The sequence below is a fragment of the Excalfactoria chinensis genome, chromosome 1 (genome assembly GCF_039878825.1).
Source record: "Excalfactoria chinensis isolate bCotChi1 chromosome 1, bCotChi1.hap2, whole genome shotgun sequence".
NCBI classification, from domain to species: Eukaryota; Metazoa; Chordata; class Aves; order Galliformes; family Phasianidae; genus Excalfactoria; species Excalfactoria chinensis.
Window position 1 is genome coordinate 146,046,376 of NC_092825.1, and position 27,130 is coordinate 146,073,505.

At 40.5% G+C, this 27,130-nt stretch overlaps 1 long non-coding RNA gene across 1 annotated transcript in view; it reads right to left on the reverse strand.

The window, feature by feature from the left end:
- LOC140261070 (uncharacterized) overlaps window positions 1-17,273 on the reverse strand; it is a 221,259-nt gene extending 203,986 nt beyond the window's left edge. Inside the window, exon 1 of the long non-coding RNA XR_011905664.1 lies at window positions 17,203-17,273. This is a non-coding gene — a long non-coding RNA (uncharacterized lncRNA). The remainder of the gene's footprint in view (window positions 1-17,202) is intronic.
- Between the last annotated feature and the right edge of the window lie 9,857 nt (window positions 17,274-27,130).

Sequence of the window (27,130 nt, forward strand, 5' to 3'; positions counted from 1 at the left end):
ATCTGGGAAAAAATAACTCAATGGAAATTGAAGAACTAACGGTCCACTGCTCTCTTGACTAAGGATTCCCACAGGTTTTAATAGTTGCCTTCACAGAATTGAGAAATCTGGTGGTCAAATTTTGTTAAATATTTTTATCATTAAATTTTGAGAATATTTCAAGAAAGGAAAAAAAAAAAAAAAATGGAAAAACGCAATCATCCACCTCATTAGGAGGAAGTGAAAAGTCACCCCTGTGCATCTTTGCTGTGCATTTCAGGCATTCTACTACGATCAGTGAACATCCATAAGGTGTGCCTGATCAATCCCAAAGACAGCAAGAAAAGAAAGTAGAAGCAGTCTCCCAAGACAAACTATGGAGAAGATAGGCTCAATGCACTGGCTCCCCAAGGGATGTAGCCATTCTCTGATGTGCCCTATGGCTTTCCTAAGTGCTTTCCTAGCTCACTGGTTCATCAACTGTGTCTGAAATGTACTGCACCTCCCTCCTGCACAAAGCACCATCAGTGCCAGTCAACAGACAGGTGGCCACCGATATGTACTGCTTTATGCTGGGTGTGGCATAAGGAAATCATTGAAAAGCTCCTTAAAGCTCCCATGCTTTGTGTACCTCAAGTTCCCTATTTCTTGTCAGCCTCCCTCTGAGAGGCTGCCGATGGCAGTAGGTGGCTGAGGGGTGTGGAAGAGGATTGGCATTTTCATAAGCAGCCTTTTAGCTCTGATTACTCCCGGGTGCTATTTCTGCTACAAAGCAAAAGCAAAGGCCTGGTTGCACTATTTAAGTGACAGAGACCTTTGTTCTTTAGCTGTGGCAGCAGAGGACAGAAGCAGCTATTTTTGTGTTAGAATTGATCCAGCTGCAGCAGCTGTGCAGTGACACACTGACTTTGCATCCAGCTACCCCACCCCTACTATCCTCATTCACGCACTCACATATTTGTGGATACTTTCACCTGTATCTTACTTTCCACACCCTTCCCCCACCCCAGTTCCCTCTGTCTTTAGCTCCTTAGGCAGCTCAGCTGAGCTTCACCCTCAGTAGTGTCACCTGCTACATGCTGATAGTGACAGGAGCAGATACCACTGCAGGCACTGACATCCTTCTGTGTCAGGCAGAATCGAGTAATCAGCACACACAGCGCTGTGCATGGCAGCCATCTAATTGTTTACCTTCCAATTTTTCCTGCCCTGGGGAGAAAATGCTCCAAAGAGCAGCCCATCAGCTGAAGCCCTCCAGACCTGGAAGCATGCCACACGCATCCGACCTGACTGCTGGGCAAGGCTGAGGCACAATGCTGAGAGGAGAGGGTTCTACATGTGGAGCTCTTCATCTCTCTTTCCTTTGTTTGGTACTTTGTGGTTATTCATTGGCATTGCCTTCCTGAAGTATGCTGCTGAAACTGGAATGGCTGATGTTATGACCAGCAACAACAGCAGCACTCAGCATTTTGCATTTGTAAAGTGTTTTCCATGTATGCAGTTTAAGTGCCTCCAGAATAATAGGTAACGTCAGCATCCTCATTGTACAGGTTAGAGAACTGCAAAATAGACTGGATAGTACCTTTTTAAGAGCAGAAAAGCCAGGAAGAGAAAATGTAAGAGAGAGAGGGAAGGGAAGGGAAAGAAGGAGGAGAAGAAGGGGTTAAGAGGAGAAAAAAGAAGGAAGGAAGAAAGATGGATGAAGGTGGGAAGACCTCATTGTGTCCTTCCAGTACTTGAAGGGAGCATATAAACAGGAGGGGGAATGGCTGTTTCTGAGGGTAAATAGTGATAGGACAAGGGGAAATGGTTTCAAACTGAAACCGGGGAGGTTTATATTAAATATTAGGAGGAAGTTTTTCACTCAGAGGGTGGTGATGCATTGGAACAGATTGCCCAAGGAGGCTGTGGATGCTCTATCCCTGGAGGCATTCAATGACAGTCTGTATGTGGCTCTGGGCAGCCTGGTCTGGTGGTTGGTGACCCTGCACGTAGCAGGGGGGTTGAAACCAAATGATCTTTGTGGTCCTTTTCAACCCAGGCCATTCTATGATTCTACGAAGTTCAGGGCCTCAGCCCAAGGCAAAAATAATATCATGGTACTGTGCCCAGCAAATCAAGTTTTAAATGTAAGTGATACAATTCATGCAGATCCACACAGACTGATGGTAAGGGATTGCTGTCAAACTAGTCTGACACACTTTTTGATGATTTACAACCTTATAACTAAAAATGAATACAGCAGAAAATCAGCACAATGGGTGTTAAGTAAAGCGACTGAGAGTTAATTGATTATTCAAAGCATGTAAGTGAGAAGTCATCTCTAAACAAGTGTCATCAACATGGTCTTGAGCACATCTGTTTTGGTGCTTTGCTGTACCTTTTATCAGTAGAACAACACTGTCACAGTTTCAGGATAGACATTAAAATCTTTGTGGTTATACTTGTAGCTTATCTGAAGATTAAAGGGGCAGCTAATAACAAAGGAAGGGGATAAATGAGACTGAGTTATCTCTGCACTCTGGTAAATTAGGTGCAAGTGAAAGCATTCTGTTTTTAATTTACATGACTGTGATGGCATACAATTACAAGGACAGTAGATTGTTGCCAGCAGATTGTACAAGAAATGTTTGGAGATGGACTACCCCGTGGACTAAAGAGAAAAGGTACTCAGGTCAGAAGTTTAAGGCTCTGTAGGGGTTCACAGAAAATCCAAAGATGATTTCAAAGATGTACTTAAGAATTCATAAGCACACCATCCCAAACAAACAAACAAACAAAATGAAGCAAAAAATCAAGAAAATGAGGAAACTGTGGCAAACATATTCGAAGTTTTTTTTAGATTTCTTTTTTTTTTCTTGTAAATAACAGCTTAAAGAAATACTAAAGATCTCTCTCTCTCTCTTTTTCCCCCCCCCCCCCCCCCCCCCCCCACAGAAATCTTTGTGAATCAGTAGATTGAAAGTGATTAGACACAGTAGTTAATATTTCCTTGGTTCTTACCTCACTGTTGTGAACTCAGAAAGACTGCTTGGATAAATTAAAAAGACTCAGAACAATAATGTAAGGATTGGAAAGCAAGCTTTATCAGGACTCTGTATAGTTTAACTTTCTTCTAGATGTTAAGTCATTATCTAATTTTTGTAAATTACCAACGCTATTTTTTATTAACCAGGACTAACAAATAACAAGTCAAATGGGGAGCATCTGAGGGAGCTGGGATTGTTCAATCTGGAGGAGGCTCAGGGGAGACCTCATTGCACTCCACAACTACCTGAAGGGGGCTGTGGCAAGGTGGGGGTAAGCCTCTTCTCCCAGGTAACTAGCTACAGTAGGACAAGAGGGAAGCCTCAAGTTGCTCCAGTGGAGGTTCAGGTTGGATATTGGGAAGAATTTCTCCTCAGAAGAAATGGTTAGGCATTCTCTCCAGGAGAAACCCACAGGGTTTCATGGAGTCTTTTTATCCACCCCTGCAGGGACTGGGAGCCTGTCTTCAGGGCAGTCTTAAGAATACCTTTGTAATGTTCAATGAGGCCTGCCCCCATTGGATTATACAGCAAATGGAATTGCCATTCAATGTTTTTAGGAGGGGTGGAGCCAGGCTCCATCCCTTCCGGTCACACAGCTGAATTTCCTTCACCTATGCTCCCATGGCTGACTCATCGCTCACCTCAGGTGGTCAATCAGAAGTTCAGGCCATGATTCAACAGTTCCCATACAGGTCTGAAATAGGAGTTAGTATGATGAAAATCCTAAGAACTGAATATTGAGGGAATACCTTGTGCAGTATTTTAAAGCCATGAAAGCTGTGTACTCTGTTGAATGAGTGCCTAAGTAAAAACAATGAACATGGGTGACCCCATGTCGTGGGTTAGCCTAAAATCTACCTGTACCCAAGACAGGGGGGCAGTCGGCCCGCAGGCCGCTGGCCCAGAAGGAAAAAAAAAAACAGGGAAAGAGAAAATAAATACAGCGGCAGCGATCTAAGGAGGCACACTATTTTACTAAATACTATATCGAAATACAGAATAGCACAATATAATACAATATAATTGGAATTAAGGCTAACGAATCAAAATAAAATAAGAGAGAGTGAGTCCCGAAACCGAGAGGCCTACTGTAACTCTAGGCGAAACGGCTGGAACGCTCCCACATGGCTCTCCCCCTGGCTGGCAGGATCCAAGAGAGTGAGTCCAGCACTGAAGTGAGATTATATAGTCCTGGTCATATGACTGACCGTGGTGCTCCCTGGGACATGTAGTCTTCTTTCTGTGAGCAGCAGATTCGTCAAAATTATCTATGCTTAACATGATGTTATGATGTGGAATACTGATAGCAAAATTACAAAGTTGCAAAACCATGACACCCCAAGAGGCTGACCAAGCCCATGATGAGGCAGGCAGAGCTGGGACCTTTATACCCCAAAGTGCAATGTCTTACCTTTAATTCTCTGTATCTTAGTTTTACTGTTATTGCCAGTATTTCCTTACCTAAGAACTGAAAGCAACTATTTCATATATTACTTCCAGCTGCTGCAAAAGGAACTCATTTGGGTACTGAAGAAACAAAGGCAACTCCCATTTCTACCATATATCTTCTTTTCTAATAAATATGTCTCTTTATTGCACCTAGAATTTCAAACACCTGTCTCTCTGAGCCTTCTTAAGATTCTACTAAACTATGTATAAAAATAATAGCATCATAAAGAAAACACAAAATGATGAAGTAGAAGAGAGTGTGGTAAAGAATTACAAATATGTGTATTATAAAAAGTTAAACTAATCCCTTGAGCAGGAGAGGACTTGATTTTTCAAAAGTATGTCTAACTGCACTAAAGAATATGCAGTTTTAAATCTTTTCATGGCAGTCACTTTGCCAACAGACAATAAAGCTGCAGTTTAAAACTGCATTCATCTTCTGCAAAATACAGCGGAGAGCTTTCAGTGTATTTTAAACACCATTTTTTCATGTATTACCAACTACTCTAAGCATGGCGGGAGGAGAAAGTGGGGAAAAGTGCCATTAAAAATTCCAGTTATCAAGATGTGGCCAATAAACCTTTCTCTCTCCCCACTTCCCCATCACACTTGGTCTTTCCCTGGTCTTTTAGGGTGGACCTGCAGGTCTGCTCATTGTTCTCTTTTTGCTTGAGCTATAGTAATACACTTAGATGTCTTCCAGACTAACCTTTACCCAACCTAGCCATGTCCCAGCTTGGGCTGTGTAATAGGTGTACCTCAGTTCAGTCCATTCACATCTAATCTTTTCAGACACTAAAGACTTCGAAGAAAAGGCTTTTCTTCTTTTTGTGTATAAACACAATGCTCCCTGTATCTCACAGCCTATGTCCTGTCAGAAACTTCTAAATGCCCTGGAATCACCTGAGTGTTACAACAGGGAGGTGTTTAAAAAGGAGGAATATGCAGGTTAGGAAAAAATATTCCTCACTAGGTAGTGCTGAAGTTAAGGGGCATACGTGTGCTTTCCTGTGGTGTCCTGCATTTTACTGTAGTATAGGACTGTCACACTGAAGGAAATGAGCAATTTAAGGATTAAGAAATTTATCTATCAGTCTGTTTTCTATGGTTGTCTTTATCATAGCTGCTGTGTGCCTTACAGACTAGAATGTATTTGTCATCAGAATAGCTCTGTGAGTTATGAAGTTCTCCTTACACTTATTTTGCCACAATCAAATTTGATCTCTCATATAGTTAAAAAATAGAGTAACTCATTTGACCTTTCAGTAATTAAGTTTTTGGTACTTTCTCCATGTTCCTCCCTCTACTTTCCATCATTTTCAGCAGCCCCTTGATCTGAAACAAAAAGAAGAGGCCATCTTGCCTGGGGCAGATAATTGCTGCTTCACTGAACTGAACATTAGGCTCATGTAAAAATGCAACCAAGGTGATTCATCACAACTCAAGATGCCTGCTCTCCTTAAGCCTCCTGGAGCTGGTATATAGGCAAGGCAGCATTACTCAATCTGTAATGTCAAGCCTCTACAATGTGTGATTTTCAATCTTGCTGGAAAAGAAGCATAAAAAACATTTTTTTCCTAATGTAATTATTATCTGAGGATATTCACGCCTATTCTTCTCTCTGCACCACCATTTTCCCCCCAGTATACACACTGAGTGCATGCAAAATAACAGCTGGAAAACAGCTAAACCAAAGAAAAACCCTCACAAGTTCTTAGAATTTCTCCAATATTAGACAACAGTTGCATAGTGAAATATTTTGCTAAGAGTGGGCAAAAGGCATGAACACCTGTTATATATTTGATATCATGTTGTTGGACACCAACATACTCAAATTCCTAAGTGGTCACATTTTTCACCATATGAATGTGCAGATATTTCCCTACAGTAGCATTTTTGTATAAGTCTCACCCAGCAGCCACAAATATATGCTAAGTCAGTAGTTTCTTGTGTAAATGCAGCCAACAATAGTGCTAATGTTTCCTCCACGTGTGTATAATAAATTGGACAAGTAGTGACAATGTGGAGTCTTACAGACAAGAAAACAAAGATAAAAATACTAATTGCCTTATTTTGGCTATCAAGTCTCATTCCCTGGCATCAGCTATGGTAAGAACTCTGTTAACAACTATCCTAAACTGTAGTTTAGTGGGAGTCAGTAGATCACTGCTAGAATTGTATCAAGGTGGCATGGATCTGCTTTTTGGCTCACTGAGGTTCTGTTCTTCATCCCTTTCCACATCTGAATAAATATGTGAAATCAAACTAAAGCTGTGAAATTTTGCTTAGTTTCCAATCAGAACAGCAAATCCCTGCCTTTTTCTTGAAATCCTAAGCTATACTGACCCAGAAGGCTTGAGAACTAGAACAGTATCCTGAGCATGCAGAATAGCCACAGAATAAAAATGAATGGTTTCTGATAATGATTTCCATTAAAAATCATACCTCTAGTTCTGTCATGGGCTAGAAAACAGCTGAGAAAGCTTGAGCACACAGCAGTGTGGACAAGTATCCACATTTTATGCATGCAAAGCTTGCCAGGAAAATCAAAAGTCTCCTATATAAAGCACATGCATACAGATTTTCCTGGAGTCTTATAAAGCTGACGTATATTGTTCTGAACAAGTAGGAACACTGTGGAGAATACCTAAGAGGCCCTTGCTTGGATGTTCATAATCCAGTATCAGAAGACTAGACATTGAAAAATCCTTTTTTTTTTTTTAACAGATGAGTTGGTCATTGTAATAAGATACTGCTTTCCCACAGAACAGCCTCTGGGCAAGACTCCAAATTACTTAATAACTTGGTAGATTTTTTCTTTAGTATTTATATACCTTTGTCATACTTCTGTATGGATAGCTGATTGATCTCTACTATCCATATGAGTTGGGAAAATAGTTTTTGTTCGGGTATACATAGAGATACGAGACACAGCTGCATTAGAGAGCCAAAAAAAGTACTTCACTGTCACAGTCCTTTGTACTGCACTGTCAGTAATATCAGTGCATGGGAGTACCATATGCCTAGCTTCACTCCAGAGGGTTAAGGAGAACTACAGACATCAGATGAGATAACCAAAGCATTCCTATGGCATCTGCCAGATCACAGAGTCACAGAATCATAGAATGGCCTGGGTTGAAAAGATCATCTAGTTTCAACCTCCCTGCTATGTGCAGGGTTGCCAGCCACTAGACCAGGCTGCCATGGTCAGAGGAGATAGCCCCTACGATGCCTAGGAGAAAGGTGTACCAAAATCACATAAACATCTAAAATTACAAATTCCACTTAGGACCATAGGAATATAAGTTTTCTTTTTCTAAGATGGTGTAGCACTTCTTTCATTTAACACTGTTCAAAACATCCAGGTGCTGGCAACTGCATTTAGTTCATCTCTCGGCATAAATGTCCTTGTTAACTTGGTAAAGGTTGGAGAGCAATACATAATTAGGTGGTCAGAGGAATCATCTTGTCACAGTGAGCTTCCAACTCTTATCAGATTCTTCAGTTTCATACAGTGACTACTTCATTAGAGTAAGGAGCAAAATCCAACACTGTGCACATCCACTTGAAAGGCATTTTTGCACACAGGAGGAAAGAGAAATGCAAGCACCTGTCCTGCAGAAAACTGTAGAACTACAGTTCTGAATAAAAACATGGAAAACTTCATCCTAATGAGGCCCTTAAGGTCATGGAAGAATAGATCAAACAAAGGAACTTAAGCCATGTCTGTGCGGACTACCACTCTAATGATGACCATATATTACAGTTATTTGTCTTAATCCTGCATGCTCCTATGCTCATATTTGGCTCTGCGTACCATTTAGCTACGTCATCACACTTTAAATTCATTCTGGTCTTATTGAATTCACAATTTTGGAGTACATTTAGGAACAAGGCTATTAATACTGGTAAGTATTAATAGGATTGGGCTGAGAACTGTCCAAGTAACCAGCCCAACTAATATTCTAAACTGGACAGATGGATAAGATATGATTTTGGCAGCCTATCTCATTTCTCTCTCAAACAGGTCAGAACTGCTTATAAAACAGGGCTTTACTGCAACATTCACTTGTGTTATTTATTTTTCCTATGATTAGAATTTAGAACTCATTTGATCTGTTTCCTGTTGGTATTTTCTTCCTTCAACTTATCCCTGATTTGTTTATATAAATATGTATATTCCTTTATATAAATAAATACAAATGTTCTCTCCCAAAAGCTTTTGCTTTCCCATTAAAATAAACATGCTCCTTTTCTTGTTTTATACTATATGGATAAAAAATAGAGACAAATGTTTAGCTGATCTAATTGCATTCTGTCATGGAGACATCAGTGTTAATATTACACTGCATTGTGACCCAAGAGCCATGACTGCAGCTGAAGTCAGAATATGTAATTTTTACCCCATACTTGTGTTACAAATCTGGAGAGATAAAATCTAGAAATGCAGAGGTCAGAGACAGATTTATTCTTCTTTCAAAATAATTCTATTTAATAAGGAGGAAGATGATGGAAGGGGACATTTTCTTATGCTTTTGGGGGCTTTTTCTTGATTGATTCCCTGGTTCTCATCATGGATTTGGGGCAATCCCTCATAACTCAGGGAAACCTCTCTACAAGTTATACTACCTCAGGAAGCAGTCCAGTAGCCAAACACTATAGCTCCAAACGCTCTCTCCAAAGATACATCCAAACATGTTGCTACGTCAAAATAAGATAGTGAATCAATTTTCTGCACAGAAGTAGTGTTCTCCTTTCTTTCTGTACCTGAAAGAGCAGAGATGCTAACTGCATCCTGAACTTCTTCACTGCAGAGAAAGACACAGATCGGAGGAAAGGGCTAACAGCTCAGGAAATCCCACTGTTGCTTTGTACTGATGTAAAATTAGGAAATGTTTGAATCTCATCTTTTCTCCTTTGGCCCACCTGAATAAATACTATAGATTTACAAGAAATTAACAGGACTTTGTTGAACCATTCAGCTTTAAGTCATTACACTTTTTGCAGAGCCTACAAACAGGAGGGGAGTCAACTCTTTACAAGAGTAGATAATAGCAGGATAGGGGGAAATGGTTTTAAGTTGAAGGAGGGAAGATTTAGGTTGGATGTCAACATGAAGTTCCTTACAGAGAGAGTGGTGAGGTGCGGGAAAAGGCTGCTCAGAGATTGTGGATGCCCCATCCCTAGAGATGTTCAAGGCCAGGTTGGATGGGGCCCTAGGCAGCCTGGTCTAGTATTAAATGTGGAGGCTGGCAGCCCTGCCTGTGATGGAGACAGGCTGGAGCTTCATGATCCTTGAGGTCCCTTCCTACCCAGGCCATTCTGTAATTCTAAGCAATTCAGATAGCTCTGCTGGTTTTCTAGAACAAAGAATGATTTTACCACTCTGATTTTGATTGTATTCCAAGAACGGATGCAGATAACACTCCTGATTTGTTCCCAGATGATCGGCATGAGAATATCTTGATTTTAAAAACATGTTTTACTAGAGCCAGTTTGAGTACAGAATTGTGAGCCAGATATCTTTATTCCTGCCCTCAATCCCAACTGAATCTATAAAAGGCCCCCCATTAATCTCACTGGGAAATGGATCAGGTCTTATACACCTCCCTGTGCCCTTGAAAAAGCTTGTTAACTGCAGTGACTTCTGTCTTTAGATGAGGCAAAACTGAATGAAAGAATTTCAAGGTGTTTTTTTCCCACTGAGGAGCTTGTAGCAATTCAAGACCCTTCAAGATTTGCTTCAATCAAAATGTTTTTCTGCAGACTTAAAGTATTGATGAAAACATCCATGCAAGCAACTTTACTTCATGCCAGTAATATGGAATACTAGCTTTCAAAAAATAACCTGGCAATCTTCCCACCGCATGCATCTTGTTCTACATTAAAGAAAATGAGACTGGCCCATGGAAGCAGTTGTAATTTTAAGTGTTGTTTTATGTTAGAGAACATCATTTTTCACACAGTTCCACATCCGCTCCATTCTTCTAGGCACCAGCTGGCTTAATTTCTTCCCTTTCTTATTAAAGGAATATTTACACATTCAAAATACCAATGTATTGTTTTAAAGATCCATTTCTCTGTGTGAGAATTCATTCAAATTGCTGCTGAAGTATAATTCATTTTGCACAGGTAGCAAAATAACACTTCTGTAATAGGTGCCAACAAAAATTTTGTTTGCTTCAAGTGACCATTTGGTAGATAAAAAATGACTTTTCTTTGCAGCTTGCATCAAATTGGAAGAAAGTATGGCCATTAGTAGCTTTTCTGTAATGAGCTCAGTGAGATACAAACAGCACAGAAAATACCAACAGCAACGTTAGTGGGATTAACCCACACACTTTTTTTCTCTTCGAAAACCACTAAGTACAGACATGTGCTGGTGACCCTGTTTCCTTTGTAGTGGTGACCTCAAAAAACAATCAGGCTGCTGTGAGAAAACTTGCATTGCCTTATTCTACCTTGTCTGCGAAGAAATGTCTGTTCTCAAGGCTCTCCCTATTACATGACAAAATCATGATTTAGAGTTAGGGTCGTATGGTTACATTGTGGTTGGACTTGATGATCTTTAAGGTCTTTTCCGATGTGAGCAATTCTATGATTCTATGAAGCAATAGCACAGCAGTACTGATATGTGAATAGACAGGTTTTCTATTTTCTGGTAATTCTTAACTTGTTTTAGTTAAGTTGACATGTAAGGTAACTTGTGAGAGAGTATTAAGCTACCTAAAAGCAAAAGACAAAATAATTATAGCAGTGAATGAGGTATTTCTTCAATATTTTTCTTTCTTTGCGTAGCTTAAATATATTTTAAAAAGATAATCTAATTTTTGAAATGAAATTTTATTTAAAAAATATTTAAAGCAGGACATTTGAAATAGTTTTTATGCCATTTTATTAAGACTTTGGAAACAATCCAGAAAGAGTTGATAACATTTGTCAATCAAAGCACTGAATAAACAATGAGATTACTGTAAAAATGTTGATCCTATTATACTATTCACAGAGCCATCAGGCAGTATTAGTTGGAGAACTGTATCTTCATCTAAACTATTGTGCAAGTATCTGCTGCGACTGCACGGTTTGCATCACGTCTGGTATCTTTTCCAGTATCTCATTTGCTCAGCATCCCTGGAGTAACTAAAAGAATTGCCAACATCAGAACAGACCAGATTCCCAGTGCATGCTGCCTTTATACATCTGGGATCTTCTTATCTCTTTGAATAAATGAATGGAAAGAAGAAGGAATCATTGTTGAGTGATCTTCCAGCTTTGCATGATTCACTGAGAACTATATATTCTCACTGCAAATGGCTCAAAGGCCATATACTGGGAATTGTGCTACTTCAAGCTTTGTAGTGTGTAACATAGAAAAGTAGCTTTATGGCTCAACTTACTTGGTAAACCTTTTTTAATTATGGGAATACATATGAATCTAAAATGAAAAGCTATGCTCAAAAGAAAATTAAAAAAAAGGAAGAAAACTTTCCATGTATACATTCCTCTTTAGCTACAGAAACAAGAGTGGAAGATAAAATCTCACCCAATCTTATAAAAGCAAAAACTAGGTACTTAATTCAAAGCTAGTCACCACGGGCTTCCTTTATAATAAATAGAAAGACATAGGTACCTTCACAGAAGGATTCATTTCAGATGGCTTGTTCTGATACCTATATTAGAACGAGATGAATAGCCTTATGAAAGTGTCTATCTTTTGCCATTGATTTAAAAGGGACCCCAGTGTGACTTAGACACCCAAGGTAAGTGAGATTAATCTTACCTTGAACCTAAAGGGACAATATGGTTTGCCTTCTCTAAATGTACATAGACTTCAACAAGACTAAGGAAATTTCCATTACAGATCAATAGTGTCCTATGCTTCCTATTTTCTGAAGAACGCATTTATAAATTTTTGCTTAAGGTATTTCTTGGTAGCAATTATAGATGAGAAAATGAAAGAACAGGACCTTCCCCTCTCCCACATTGTCCTCAATGGGGTGCTTTTGAGTACCTGCATTAGCATTTTGCTTGCCTGCCTAAGCCAATTACCAGTATGCAGAAAAGCAGTGCTGAACTTCAAGGGGGGCAAGATTGTCCAAAAAAAAAAAATAAAAAAAAATCATGCTCCAACTTCTGTAGAAGGAGAAATGATGACTTTATTAATACACTACTGCTGTCAGAATAGGACGCCGGGGTGAATGAATGAATGCCACTTTTGAATGGCTGTGCATGTATCCTGACCTGGTAAGTGTCTCACAATGGGCGCAATTATCTTTACCGTGATGCCATATCATTAGTTGTCATCCTAATTGTCACACCAGTCACTTGACAAAGATTTATTTGATGTGTAGTACTACAAGCCAAGCCCTGGGATATACTCACAAATTAGACATCTCCATGTTCTGAAAGAATTGCACCTTTCCAGAGATGAGGATGACAGGATCTCTACAGCAAGGCTTAATTACAGTTAGATTTACAGTGTACTGCTGCTTCTAGTAGTTGGTGTGTGGTAGTTAAATGTATTTCTGAGTGGGGATGGCAAACAAAGACTCAGTCCCTGAGCTGTATTTTCTCAGAGATGGTGGAGGAGGGGACACAATGCACTCATACAACCAGAAAATCTGCAATAAATGGATATTGATAATTACACTGTGAACAAATTGACATCTTTTATAGTCTCAATGTTTGTCCTAGTGACATTTAAATGTGGTGGTGTTGATGTAGTCAAGCCCCCCTCCCCGCTCTCTCCATCCCCTCCAGGCAGTTGGGGTCAGCAGTAAGGACACAGAGTGCACGAAGCATGGTTGGCCACAGCAAGACCCAGCTGCTGAGCTAAGGACGATATCTTTTCAGTAGCTGCATCTGGCTCTTTGGCAGGCTCCACAGGCTGATCTGCTGGCAGGCCTGGGTTTGCCTCTGGGTCTGTCATCTGTCATGCTGTTCTGCTGCTGATGGGCTGTCTCTGCTGCCTGGCTCTCCCAGACTGCATTTGCCTTTCAGCTGTGTGTGCTGCCGCTAAGCGCTGAAAGACGAGGGGATGGCAAAGATGTGTGGTTCATAGTGCAAGATCAGGACAGCATCCTCAGCAGCAGAAATATGCTTGGCACATGCACATTTATGCACAATTTAAAAAACAGCCCCGCAGATCCAGAACCGACTTGCAGACTACTTGCTATGCTTTGCTGCTAGTCAGTAACGCAGCTCTCCGGTGACTGATGCACTTTTGTTTTTAATTATGACACCTTCATTTCAGCATATACCTGATGATGACATACACAATCACTGATTAGCAAAGCAGAAGACTTAATGAGCATGGGGTGGCTTTGTGGGCTGCCTGTAAAATAAATAGGGAATGTAACAGATATTTCTCTCTTTCCTACTGCATGGTGCATAATAACTTGAAGAAAACAGTTAAAATAAAATATTAACGGGCTCACAGAACTGCAAAACCAGCTCGCTGTTAACATGTCCGGTAGTGAGAGAAAATTACAGGTTTCATTGTGTATGCTGCACCATCTGCCTACGCACAGCCTAAGCCGTAGGCTCTCCCGAGGGAAATTGCTGTGGATAAGTTATTCAATTAGAACAGCATTATTGGCCAGCTACCTTGGAGAATTGGGTTGATGATGTTGTGATTATCCTGCTCTACATTCCTTCATGTCTCAGACAGGCTGCATTGCTTTGCAACTTCCTTAAGTGTTCACTCAGCTGTACAGTAGGTGAGCAATTGAAACGGGGAATATCGGGGATGTCTGAAAGGAAATCAATTTTGAATGAACTTTCTCTGCTTAGCCACAGCCTACATATTCTGAGTCATATTGTATTTTTGCAGACTTCAGTGTACTAAATGACAGAACCGGCAGTGGAACAAAAAGAGAATCTCATTGTATGCATTTAACCTGCGACTGGGCACCAGGACTCATGTGGCAGGTTACAAAATAGGACAATGCTCCTTCAGGTGTGACATTCCTATTACAGGTACAGAAACCTTAAAAGACTGCAGTGAGACTTGTTTGGAGAAACTCCTTTGACTCCTTATCACCAAAGCTAAAGGTAAATTTCTCTTCTTTGAAACTATTTGCTTTCAAAACAGAACAAATCAGGGTCTGATCCCAATCTTGCAAACTCGCTTTTTTGCTGGCCTCCTATTGAAGATAATGACATCTGAAAAGTGCTGCAATATTCTCAAATAGTTCTCTTGGCCTCACTTTTCTGCCTGAACTGGAACTTACAGAAACCCATGTTGGTTTTTTTGTGTGTTGTTTTTTGTGTTCCTATTGTTTTTTAATAAGAAATTCTGTACCTTAAAAAAGATACAATTTTTAAAACTAAAATCAGAAATCCCCTATCACTTTTTATAATCTAGTGCTGCTCTACTTGTCTACTTCACTGCTATTAATGATGGGATTTTAAGACTGCAGAGACTTGCTGTGCCATTTCTTTTCACATTCTGTGTCACTGTCACACAGAGTGTAGAATTTTTAGTCTCACCAAATGAATTGGTATCCCTTTAGAGAAAGCAGCAAAGGTTTATTGCTTTCCCATTGAAACCCAAACACTCTTCCATTTTTTTCAGTTGATCCTACACTCAGCATTGTAGTCATATTTCTTTTGTGTCTGATCTAGCCTGGAAAGCCTAACAGGGACCCATACAATGAGAGCTCCTTAGAGCTCATCTTTTAGTGTGCTTTAAACAGAGCTGAGCTCTCCTGTAAAGGTGACTTACGTGAGCCCTTGAGTTCACACCACTATCAGTAATCTTTTCCTCCTTATTCAAAGCTGAATGTCTTGTTAAACAAAGATGGACATCATCCACAAGGTCCACAGGAGGGAGGCACTGAGAGGTGACAAAGGAGGTCATTGGCTTTGCAGCTGAAGAGCCTTCAGATGAGCTCTGATATGTCCAACCTCTGGAAACAGCAGTGATGTCACATGGCTGATAACAACAGGTCAGCTTGTTTCATTTTTTATTGTTTTCCTTTCATTTTCACTGTATATCACAGTTGGGCAGCTGGGAGAGACCCTGCCTGTTCAACTTGTCCTTGGCACAGAACCTTGCTCAGGAAGAGAGGAAGCAGTCAGTTGTTCCAGATGCCCAGAGCAGGACAGGCCATGGAGGATGGAGGGGGATGACTTCTCAATAATGTTCTGCAATTCTCTGTGCTGTATCTTATACGACTTATTTCCCAGATCCCACCACTGCTCTAAACTGGGACAGAGGTTTTAAACTTTATGATTTCAGAGTACCAAAACATAAGAACTGAATACTGATGAAGCGCTGCTATAATGTGTTCTTGTGCCCCTAATGAAAAATATGATAGTAATAATGAGAGTCCTTACAGTCAGTCAGTAAGAAAATCCAGTATCTACTTACGTGGTGTCTCTCAGTAACCTTCCCCGCAGCTGAAGGTATAGAATAAAAAAAACACCTGCATGCCCATTCCATCAACTAGTGGGTAGTTGATGGAATGGGCATGCAGGTGGTTTTTTCAGTCCCCTGAAGACTTTTTTGGTCATCCCCATCACTGCCAGCCTGAACTATCAATAAGGGGTAATAATCAGAAGGGCAAAGCAGTCCAGGAAGTTTCCTAGAAATACCCTGACCTGTGCCCCAGAGAGGCAGCACACCTCCCTTTGGGTAGGGTCAGGCCAACATATATGCTCTTACGTTGCTCTCAGCAGGGAGCTGCCTCTGACAACCACCATTCTGTCCTTCAGTGTGGAGACAGCCTTGAGGCACAGGGTTGACCACTTCATCCAAGGCAACCTCACAGGTGAACCTCCCTCCACAAACTCACTCACCTCTCTCTCAAGTTCCAGGGCCTCAAACCTATTTCTCAGAGGCACCTGGGGAGCTGAGGATGGTCAGGATGGGAGATGCCCACTTCGCTAAGCCGGTATTCATCTCCACTCCTCCTCTCTCAATTTGCCTCATTCTGCTTGGCAGGGTAGGGGGTCCACCACTGCCTGGTGAATATCACCCTGGTGCCCTTATGAGAGAGTTACACCGCTGTACCAACTGGGGCGAACCATCATCACCTCCATTGTCCAGTTGTCCCTGCAGAGCACTCTCTGGGATGACACACCTGCACCACGAGCACAAGGACCTTTTGCCACTGCCCCACACCTGATTCTTCACCCGTTGTTGCTGGGGGGAGGAGAGGACAGGGGGCTCACTGCAGCAGAAACACTGCTTTGCCCGCTGGTTCCCCTCTGCCACCTGTCCGCAAGGCAGCAGGGGTGACGTGCTCCATGTGGAGCCTCAGCTGGCTGCCAAGATCTCGGGGCTGATAGGGTTTGGCACCACCAATCTCCCTCTCGCAATCCTTTATGTTCCTCAGCCTCTCCACCTCCTCCTTCAGGTCAACCACAAGGCTGAGTAAGTCCTTGATCTGGTCATATCTTACACAAGTGCTGTCTCCCTCACCTAGCACTGCAGAGGCCAGGCTCTGCCACTTACTTACAGCCACAGACCTGAGCAGTACATCCTGTTTCAGGACCTCAGTCTGCATCTCCACATTTTTCCAGGCAGCAGCCTTCCACCGGGGTACAGCCATGGGAAACGAGCAGACTCACCAGCACTATTCGAGTAGCCTTAACGGGGTGTGATCGATCGGCTCTGCCCTTCTGCTGGGAGTGCCGGCACGGCCCTCGCCCCGTTACCAGCCCTTTAACATCCCTGATCACTCACTTCACAGTAACAACAACCCTCCTCGCTGTATAGTCCCGTGAATGGGTTACTTACAGTTTCTCCGCATTTGAACGGCCCGCGTGCTTCACACACCCTGACTCCTCCTCTCCGTCCCCGAGGCTTTTCCTAGGCGTAGAGGCAGAACCGTTGCCCGGGCAACGCTCACGTCACGTCAGTCACGTCAGTCACGTAGCCGCCCGCGAGAGCTGCCGGGCTGCTCTGTTATCTCGGGGTTCCCTCAGTGAAGGAACGGCCGCTATATATTTTGTATCTGTTTTTGAGAGTCTTTTCTGGAACAAAGCTTCCAGAAATGTGTATTTAATTAAATAATTGCTTACCAGATAGAAATCTATTTTTCTTACTTTTGTGCCATGTTGTCGATGCTCAGCAGAACAAGTATTGTACCTCTTGCCTATTTTGAGCAAGATCGGGAGCTGGAATCAATAGTTATAATTACATAACCTCATTAAATGACTTTTAAAAATATTCATTGAAATAAATATAAGGTTATATAGGTAGATAAGGCTACTATGATTTCAAATAATAGCGCTGAGAGAAGCAGGTACTATGCCTTTATATCTGTATCAAGAAGCTCTTCAATGAGACAACAAGAAGAGAAAAAGTGGGATACACAGTGGGATTCAACTCATCTTTGCACAGACTCCAAGAAGCCCACAAATAGAACACTTTGTAAGCCATCATCCCTTTTACACATTTTATTATCAGCATTGCTGCACGCATAGACAATGTATTTATATTAAAATAAAATAAAATAAAATAAAATAAAATTGTAGATTTATTTATTTATTTATTATCTTTTTTCCTCCTGCAGAAGAGATAAAGATGTTGTCCTTCTACACCACGGTCTGCTGTGTGCAATTCCCAAAACTACATGAGTAGTCCATGCTTTGCTTAGGTGGAGCATACATGAGCATACATGATTCACTGCCTGAGCAGACAAAAATGGAATAGGATGTTTGGCTCTGAGCAGGGGCTATGGCTGGAGAACAAGGGCTCTGCACACCGTTCCTCTTGGTGTACTACTGACTAATGTGATGTAACGTCTTCTGAGCTGCACCTTCCTGGACAAACTATTTGCAAATGGCGTGTTGGTGTTTCTGCAGGCTGCCGGTGAGATGAGTGCAGATGCAAGAGCCCTGCCCTGCCTGCTCAAGGGATGCCATATAGTACAAGCAGTCAGCCAGCCCAAGTGACAAAACACACAGCTGTGACTGAAGGGATTGAATGTGCATCTCCCAAATCAATAGAAACACTACAGTTCATTTGAGTATGGACATAATCAAGCTTTCTTGTGCTACTGTGCAGATGTGACTGGCAGCATCCTGCTGTGGAAGGCCTCCAAGAATTTCAGGAACTTTCCTTGGCTCATAGAAGCGAAAGATAAGCCCAGAGCTATCATTGAAAGCTATGTTTTTTACTTTATGTTGCTCAGTATTTAAATTTTTTCAAGTTTAAGTTTCAATACTGAGTATGAGAATTGATTATCTTTACTGTCTAAAGAAGAGCAACTGGACCTCAGCAAGAGACGATTACAAAGGTGCAAAAAAAAAACAACAAAAAACAAAAGTGAAACTTGACAATGAATCTTGGCAGCTTCTCCATTGGTAGGGCTATAGTAACTTCCTGAGGAGGCCTAGGAGAGTTTATGGGAAAAAAAACACCTTATTCCTAATAAAGAAACCTTGCATTGTAGTGATGAATACTTGATTATACTGATGGCAAAAAAATATTCTTCAGGCAAACCAAGATGAATGTTTGCGTGGTTCTGATCTAAATAGTGCTGGAGGGAGCTGTGGTAAGAGCTGGGCAAGTTCTGCATCTGAGAAAAGGTAAGAGAGTCCTGAGTGGATCTATACTGTTCAGCCTGGAGAAGAGAAGGCTCTGACCTGATAGTGGCCTTTCACTATCTAAAGGGGAGCTACGGCAGAGAAGGGGCCAGACTTTTCAGCAGGGTCTGTGGTGATAGAACCAGGGGACAGGGCTCTGAGCAATGTGATGTAACCACAACTGTCCCTGTCAGCTGCAGGAGAGTTGGACTAGATGACCTCCAAAGGTTTCTTCCAACTCTAAGGATTCTGTGATTCTATGAATTCTAATTATAACTGAGGGTGTGGGTTGGTAGAGCTCAGGCTGTCTCTGCATTTCTATATTTGTTGAATGTGACAAGAAGAAAGATCAAGATCCTGAAACTTAAGTCTTGGCACATATGCCTTTTTTTTTTTTTTTTTTTTTTTTTTTCACCTTATTCTTTGCTTTGATAATTTCCAAAATAGGATATTTCTTCTTCTTCTTTTTTTTTTTTTTTCTTTCTTTCATTTTTTCCATTCCAGACTAGTTAGTTTTACAAATTCATGACCCAAAGTATTACTCTGCAGCTGAAGTTCAGAAATATATGAATAAACATATCAACTGGATTGAAAGGACATATTACTGAGGTCACTGTCACGGGTTACCAAGATTTACCTGTGCCTGTGACAGGGGCAGCCGCCCCGTAGGGCCACCGGTCCAGAAAGTAAGGGAAAAGGGGAATGGGAAAAAAGAAGAGCGGCAGCAATCTAAGGAGGAAAACTTATTTTACTAAATATGATATTGAAATACAAGATAACACAATATAATACAATATGATTGAGGCTAATAAATCGAACAATACAGAGAGAGAGAGAGAGTCCCGGAAAACCGAGAGGCCTACTGTGAACTCTAGGTGACACAGCTGGAACACTTCCCACTCTCTGAGAGTCCGAGAGAAAGAGAGAGAACTCCAGCCTGAGAGCGAGATTATATATATGTCCTCCTCCTGTGACTTATCTCTGGACATGAAGTCCTCTGGGATACGTAGTTTTCTTCTGAGAGATGAGTATTTGGGATGTTGTTATTCCACAGAACTGGAGTATGAACCTTTTAATGATCCATACTGCACATGATGTTATGATGTGGAATATTGACAGCAACATTACAAAACCATGACAGTCACTGCAACAACATATTCATGTTACAATCAAAAAGACATCTCCAGAATCCCTGAAAGTGTCCTTTAGTGTCTATAGGAAGAGGCCAGATGTTCCTGCTGGACAGTGCCTTTAACAGTCAGACATCTGTGTTGTGTGTTTACTAGAGAAGGCAAGGAGTATGGAGTGCAAAGCAAACAGTACCTTTCCAAAGTATCTGCTTTTATTTAGTTGTTTTAAAACTCTATTTTAGAACATTCTCTTCAGCTAAGTGTTGTGTTTGGAAAAATTCCAGAGCTGTCCAATGTTGGTAGAGAACAAGGAGACTTTTTTGTACACATCTGCCTTTGAGAATTCTACAATAATGTATATTTGTGTTGTTTCATCTTTTAACATGCTTTCCCCTCAGGGAGAGCTCTGCATTTGGAAGCACATGTTAATTTAATTTAAGAGTAGAACTGCAGCAATAATGGTTTAGCCCTGTGGGAAACTGGTGGTGATGGTGAAGATGGAAGCTGTATAAGATTGAGGCTATCCTTTCTGTCACCTTCTTTTTTGTTGTGAGCATAGGTGCACATATGTAAAATTAGGGTGCGAACCTGAACACTTAAGTTTAAAAAAAATATTCTATTGTTTAAGATAATCAGAATTTTTGAGAGACTGGTGTCAACACTGCTGCAGAAATGCAAAGTCATCTTATCACAAAGGTCAGGAATGTTCTTTCTTTCTTTCTTACTTTTTTTATTTTTTAAGAAATTTGATTTTTAAATAGAACCTAAGACTCCTGCAGTGGGAAAAGAGAATCCCAGAAGGACTGGAATGCTGAGAAATGCAGTTGATTTTTCAAACAAGGAGACAGCTACTTAAGAGGGTAGTTTAAAATGAGGAGGGAAAAAAAAAAAAAAAAAAAAAAAAAAAAAAAAAAAAAAAAAAAAAAAAAGACTTAGAACACATACAAATTCTTAATTTTTAATGCTGGTATACAAATGCTGGGAGACAAAGGATAAGACGTCGCTGAAAAAACTGTTCTCCCTGTTCTCCCAACACTTCCTAATAGCCAGTGCCTTCCTGTTGATTTTTATGAACACAGCTAATTGTGCCAGGAACAAGAATTTACATTTAAGAAATAAGCCCTTGATCTTTAAATGGTAGCAGGATGGATTGTGACAGGGGGAACTATATTGCTGAAACCTTTTTTGGGGTTGATTTTCTTGTAGTGCCCTTGGTGTGCTACTTCACAAAGCAAAAGAAGGAAGGCATCTGCTAGCACCAGGCCCAGTTTACAATCCTTGCTGATGTCCATCTGACTCCACAGAAGCCAAACGCTGCCCTAGGTAAAGATCCTCAAGATTAGGGATAGGCTAATCCCTGAAAACAGAATGTCTGTTCTTTGATAAAATACTGAAAGAATATTTTGATACCTATGAAGCACTCCTACAACTCAGGCATTAAATTCCCTTTTATGGTATTGAAGAGCATGTCTTTTGTGCTGTAGAGTTTTATGGATGATGATGGGTAAGTCTTTAAATGCATCCAAGTTAGCAGGTGGAAAGGGGAATGTACACAGGACGTGTTCTTGCATGACGTGAACCTTGCAGGCCATGAACCTGAGTTCACTGAGCCTTTGTTTTGGACTAATACCCCCACCACAGTTTACCAGGTCTGTTACAGCCAGAAAAGAATGATCTTGAATACACAGGAAGTTAGTACAGGATGTTTTGCTCTAGCTTCCACCTCACACAGATGTGACTCAACTGGGTGTGCTGTGAAAGAACACCATTCAGTCCAATACTGGCAGTGTAGTAAGTGTAATCAGACTTGGCATGCACAGCAATCTTAAAAGCTCAAGATAGTGTCTCCAAAAACAATCCTTAGACAGCAGGAGATTATGTTTTTGCATGCATTTTGTAGCTTGTTTCACCTGACGCTTAGTTCCAAAACCATTCTCTTTCCCTTTGTTAACACTGTGAAGTTAGCAGTACTTGCCTCCCTGCCATTTTATCAGCATCCTTCTGCAAAAAGCTTTTCTTCTGAAGGGTTCACATTACTGGGCAACTACCCATGTTCCTTTCCTAGGTGATGGCATGTGCAAGTGTTTTCCTGTATATCTATCAGACTGTAAATACTCAGAAAATAACCTTTGATGACACAGCGGTACAGTTGATAGATTAGAAGGAAGTGAAGCCATCCAGAGGGACCTGGACAGACTGGAGAAGAAGGCCCATGAAACCTAGTGAGCACCAAGTGCAGGGTGCTGCAGTTGGGTTGGGGCAATCCCAGGTATTTATACAGACTGGGGGAAAATCTCCTTGAGAGCAGCCCTGTGGGGAAGGTCTTGGGGGTTCTGGTGGATAAGAAGCTGGACATGAGCCAGCAGTGTGCACTTGCAGCCCAGAAGGCCAACTGTGTTCTGGGCTGCATTAAAAAAGAGATGGCCATCAGGGAGAGGGAGGTGATTGTCCCCCTCTACTCAGTTCTTGTGAGGCCTCATCTGCAGTACTATGTCCAGGCCTGGGGCCCCCAGTACAGGAAGGACATGGAGCTCTTGGGGTGTGTCCAGAGGAGGGCCACTAAGATGATCAGAGGGCTGGAGCACCTCTCCTATGAGGAAAGGTTGAGGGAGCTGGACTTGTTTAGCTTGGAGAAGAGAAGGCTCCAGGGAGACTTTATTGTGGCCTTCCAATACTTGGAGTTTATAAACATGAGCGGGAATGGCTGTTTACGAGGTTGGATAGTGATAGGACAAAGGGGAATGGTTCTAAACTGAGACAAGGGAGTTTTAGGATAGGTATTAGGAGGAAGTTCTTCAAATATAGGGTGGTGATGTACTGGAACAGGTTGCCCAAGGAGGTTGTGGATGCCCCATCCCTGGAGGCATTCAAGGCCAGACTGGATGGAGCCCTGGGCAGCCTTGTCTAGTATTATATGTGGAGGTTTGTGGCCCTGCCAGTGGTGGGGTGGGGGATGCTTCGTGATTCTTGAGGTCCCTTCTTGACTTGGACTGTTCTGTGACTCTGTGATTCTGTGTGACTGTACAAGCAGAAATATTTTTATAGGGTTCCTTAAAAGTAGTAACTGGGAAAATGGGATTTCTGCTGTTTATGTATAGTCCATCCTTTGTTAATTTAGTAAATCTTTTTCATCAAATAGGGATTATATCCTCAGGAATTTATCTGATAAGGAGATCCTCTAGAATCTGCAGCACTGCATCTGACCCTCTGTTTCCACCAGTATGGCACTCAGCCAGTGGACTGCATGGGCACAAGCTTGGACCTCTGAGTTATAGCCCACATGGAATAAGACCTTTTGGTTTGACCAACCAGCCAAAACATGAGGTATTGTAACATGTTCCCATAAAAAGAAGATACTGATAATGGAGTTAGGATTTCCTTGAGAAAACTTATGTAATAGGTATAAACAACCTTGACTACAAGAAGAATAAAACAAGAAGTTATTCACTCACAATTTCAGCTATTTCATCTAAATATACAATTGAAAACTCTTCTTTCTTTTGACCTCTGCATTTTCTCTGTCAAACTACTATTACATCTCTGATATTTCCTTGTTCTTCTTGTGGGTTTTTTTCTATAATATTTCTGTTGGTGCCATTCATTCGCCTAAGCAATTTCTGAATTTACAGAATTTTGGCTTGGTTTGTATTTTTGGCAGAAAAACTGTCTTTGCAAGTAAATATGGCTTATGAGCAATAGTTATTGTACATAGTTTAAACACTTGCCACACTATCACGGAGAAGATCCTTATTCTCTTATTTTGTACATTTGTTCTGGTACTTGTCACTCAAAGCAGAAACAGTCTTCTAGAGAATTTCAAATATTAAAATACACTTGCTTGAGACTGCTCCAGTAAATAGTCAGTGACAGGCTTTGAAGTTTGTGTTTGTAAGGGTAAATGAAGGAAAGGCACAGAACACTGCTGATTTTGTGTTTCAGTCCTACAGAAGATTAGCAAATAAAGCAAATATGAATTGCTACAGAGAAGAGATCTACAGAACCAGAGGGCTCAAAACCTTCTTCTTTAGGACTAGAAACCTCATTATACCTCTTGAAGCTCAGTGTGTACTCTGAATGAAAGGAGACAAGATTTTGAAAAATCCAATACTCCTGTTACTGTGGATGAAAGTTGGTGCATTGTGGGCCGCAACTGAAAACATCATAATATCCTTTGAAGGAAAATGTTCCCCTGTTGCTCATTAGCTCATTTCCTTGACTTCATTTAAAAGCAATCGCAGAGCTGGACCTACCTTAATGTGACAATATGAAAATGAAAAAAATAAATACTAGAATACAATGCCTAATTTATTAAATACCAAGCTCAGCTCTGAAGACCTTGTTAGCCAATTGAAAGTCTTGAAAGCTGCATGCTGAACGTGATGACAGGTCTGTATTTACTTTGTGGAATGCCTTGAGCATCAGACTCTCTAGTCTGTCTACAGGGCAATGACACGGGATCCACTTACATTAATTTTTTCAGTGTAACTACAGAAGTTGAAAGAGTACTGATAGCAATGAGCTGTGTATAGTGAAATAGGCACTTAAATTGAGAAGTCAAGAACAGCTGTCTGGATCTGAATTAGGTTCCATCTTTGTAGCAATTATTGACTTTAACCACTTTTCTGAAATATGGCATAGAGTCAGCAAATGATCTACTTTTTAAGTTTGTTTTAATTTGTCCTCTGCTTTTCAATTAAGAGGAATTAATCTTGCTATTGATAGTCATGATTACTATAGCTAAACATTCCATCTCTGCAGGAATCCAAATAAACAGAAATATTCTAGTACAAGAAAAAAAAATACTCATGGAATTTTACTTTGCCTCTTTTACACTAATACTGTTCCTTAGATGGAGTGAAAATACTGCAGGACCTCTTGCCTCATAAAATTGTAGACTGAAGTATTCCTTAGTATCAGATGCTGTTTTATTTCCACTGGTAGTAATTTGACATACTAAAAAAGACTAATGGAGTGAAAGAGCAAATTCTTCATACTGAAGTCACATTTGTGCAGGTGTCATCTCACAGTCAGTGAGCCCTATAGTGCCCAAGATTGAGAGGCACTTAGGACAATGAATGAAAATTAAATTTTCCCATCATCCCACCATGAACAGGATGGGATTTGTTTGACCAAACAGGTATTTCCAACATAGATACCTACATTTGAACTCCTATTATAAGCTCAGTGAATAGAAGGGGTATAATTTATCTCACTCTGAAACAGAGATGAATAAATGAAAGTAACTAAGTTCTAGTAGTGTTTGTCTCTTTCCCTTGAATTGGGTTGCTCAAATAATGAAAGAGAATTAGGCACTTAAAATAGTAGTGGGGATTCACATATTTGGGATTGAGTCCTTGACATCCCTAGTGTACATCCAGCGGGACTTGGAAAAGTAATGAGATTTCAAAATGGAGTAAGGTTGATTTAGGTTAGATGATATAAAACCTTCCAGTAGGCATTTTGGTGGGTTTTGTTTTGTTTTGCTTTATTTTATTATTATTTATTATTATTATTATTATTATTATTATTATTATTATTATTATTATTATTATTTAGAGGAATGAAACTTGCAACAGCATAAGATTTTAAGAAGGTGGTGGATCCAGCCTTGAGGTAATGAAAAAAATGTCAGGATATCAAGGTGAGCTCTCAAGGCCCTTTCCAGACTACTTTTTTGTAATTATGGACAGAATAAGGATGAAAAAATACAACAAAGTTCTCTAAGTAGAATGGCCAAACCACGAGGTTAAAGGCACTTCTATGAAGGTTGCTACCTTTTCATAGGCAACATGGACTTACTAGCCTCATTACAGTAAATGTATCTCATTGCTCAATGAATCTCAGCTCAAGACTTCTTTGCAGTCCAGAATACTCTATTTTAGCTGACTTTTGTTTTTCTTAATGGCACTTTGCCTTGTGTTTAATGTCAACTCTAAGTGTTTTGGCAGCATTATGCTCAGTGCCCTTCTGTAATCTCTCACAAGTCTGAAAAAAATATCAGAGAAAATAAGCATTTTTAAATGTTTGTAAGAGGTGTTCTTTTCCCAAAGCATATTCACGATGTTTATTCAAGTTTTACTAAATATGCAGTATTTTACAATGCAACAAAGATGCTTGAACTGGTAAATCAACAATAGGGAAAATCAGAAGGAGGAGGAGGAGAGAGAAGATGTATTTCCATTGAAGATATGACTAAGCAAATGGGTACCTTTTGATAAAGTAGAGAAAGTAAGCTACAGAGTTGCAAATGCTTCATGTGATTTCTGCCTTTACTAGAATTTCAACAATTCCTTGTCAGAGGATGAGGGAAAACAGAGCAGCCTCTTACTGAATTCACACAGCTATTGTTTTGGAAGTGCTGACCAAACAACTCTCAGGTGCACAGCTACAGCTGGAGAAACTATGATCATTGTTCTGAGGACTTGTCATGGTAAAACTAAGCATGGATTCTTAATTTTTACCAGATGGGACCATGAGTCTTACTTTTTGCAGAAAAGTATTTAGAATCACTCTGAGAATAAATATGATAGCCAGCAGATTAGTGCTAACATGAATTTCATGCAAATTAAAACTACTTACCGCTGCCAGGGAGAACACAAATGAAAATGCAACAAGTTGTCAGCACCACACCCAAAAGTTCTTAAAAATGTGAATTTAATAATGTGAATCTAACTTTGTGAGTTTTTCTTCTTTAATACATTGCATATGTAAAGACCTGGAATAATGGTTGAGATATTCAAGACAGAAGTGAGGGATTCCTCTCAGCTACTCTTACATTCTGTCTGCAATGTGGATACTCCCTTTTAATCCTCTCATCTTACTTTATAGAAAATAGAATAGAAAAGGGAGAGTAGTAAGCACTTATATGAATAATAATGATTACTAAGTCCTAATTTTTAACAAACATCCAACTTTGTTTTGCCAGCAAAACTCTGATTGGAATGAATTACTCAGTCGGGGTGCATTACAAAGAAAGAATGTATTTTCTATGTCTGAAAGAAAGTT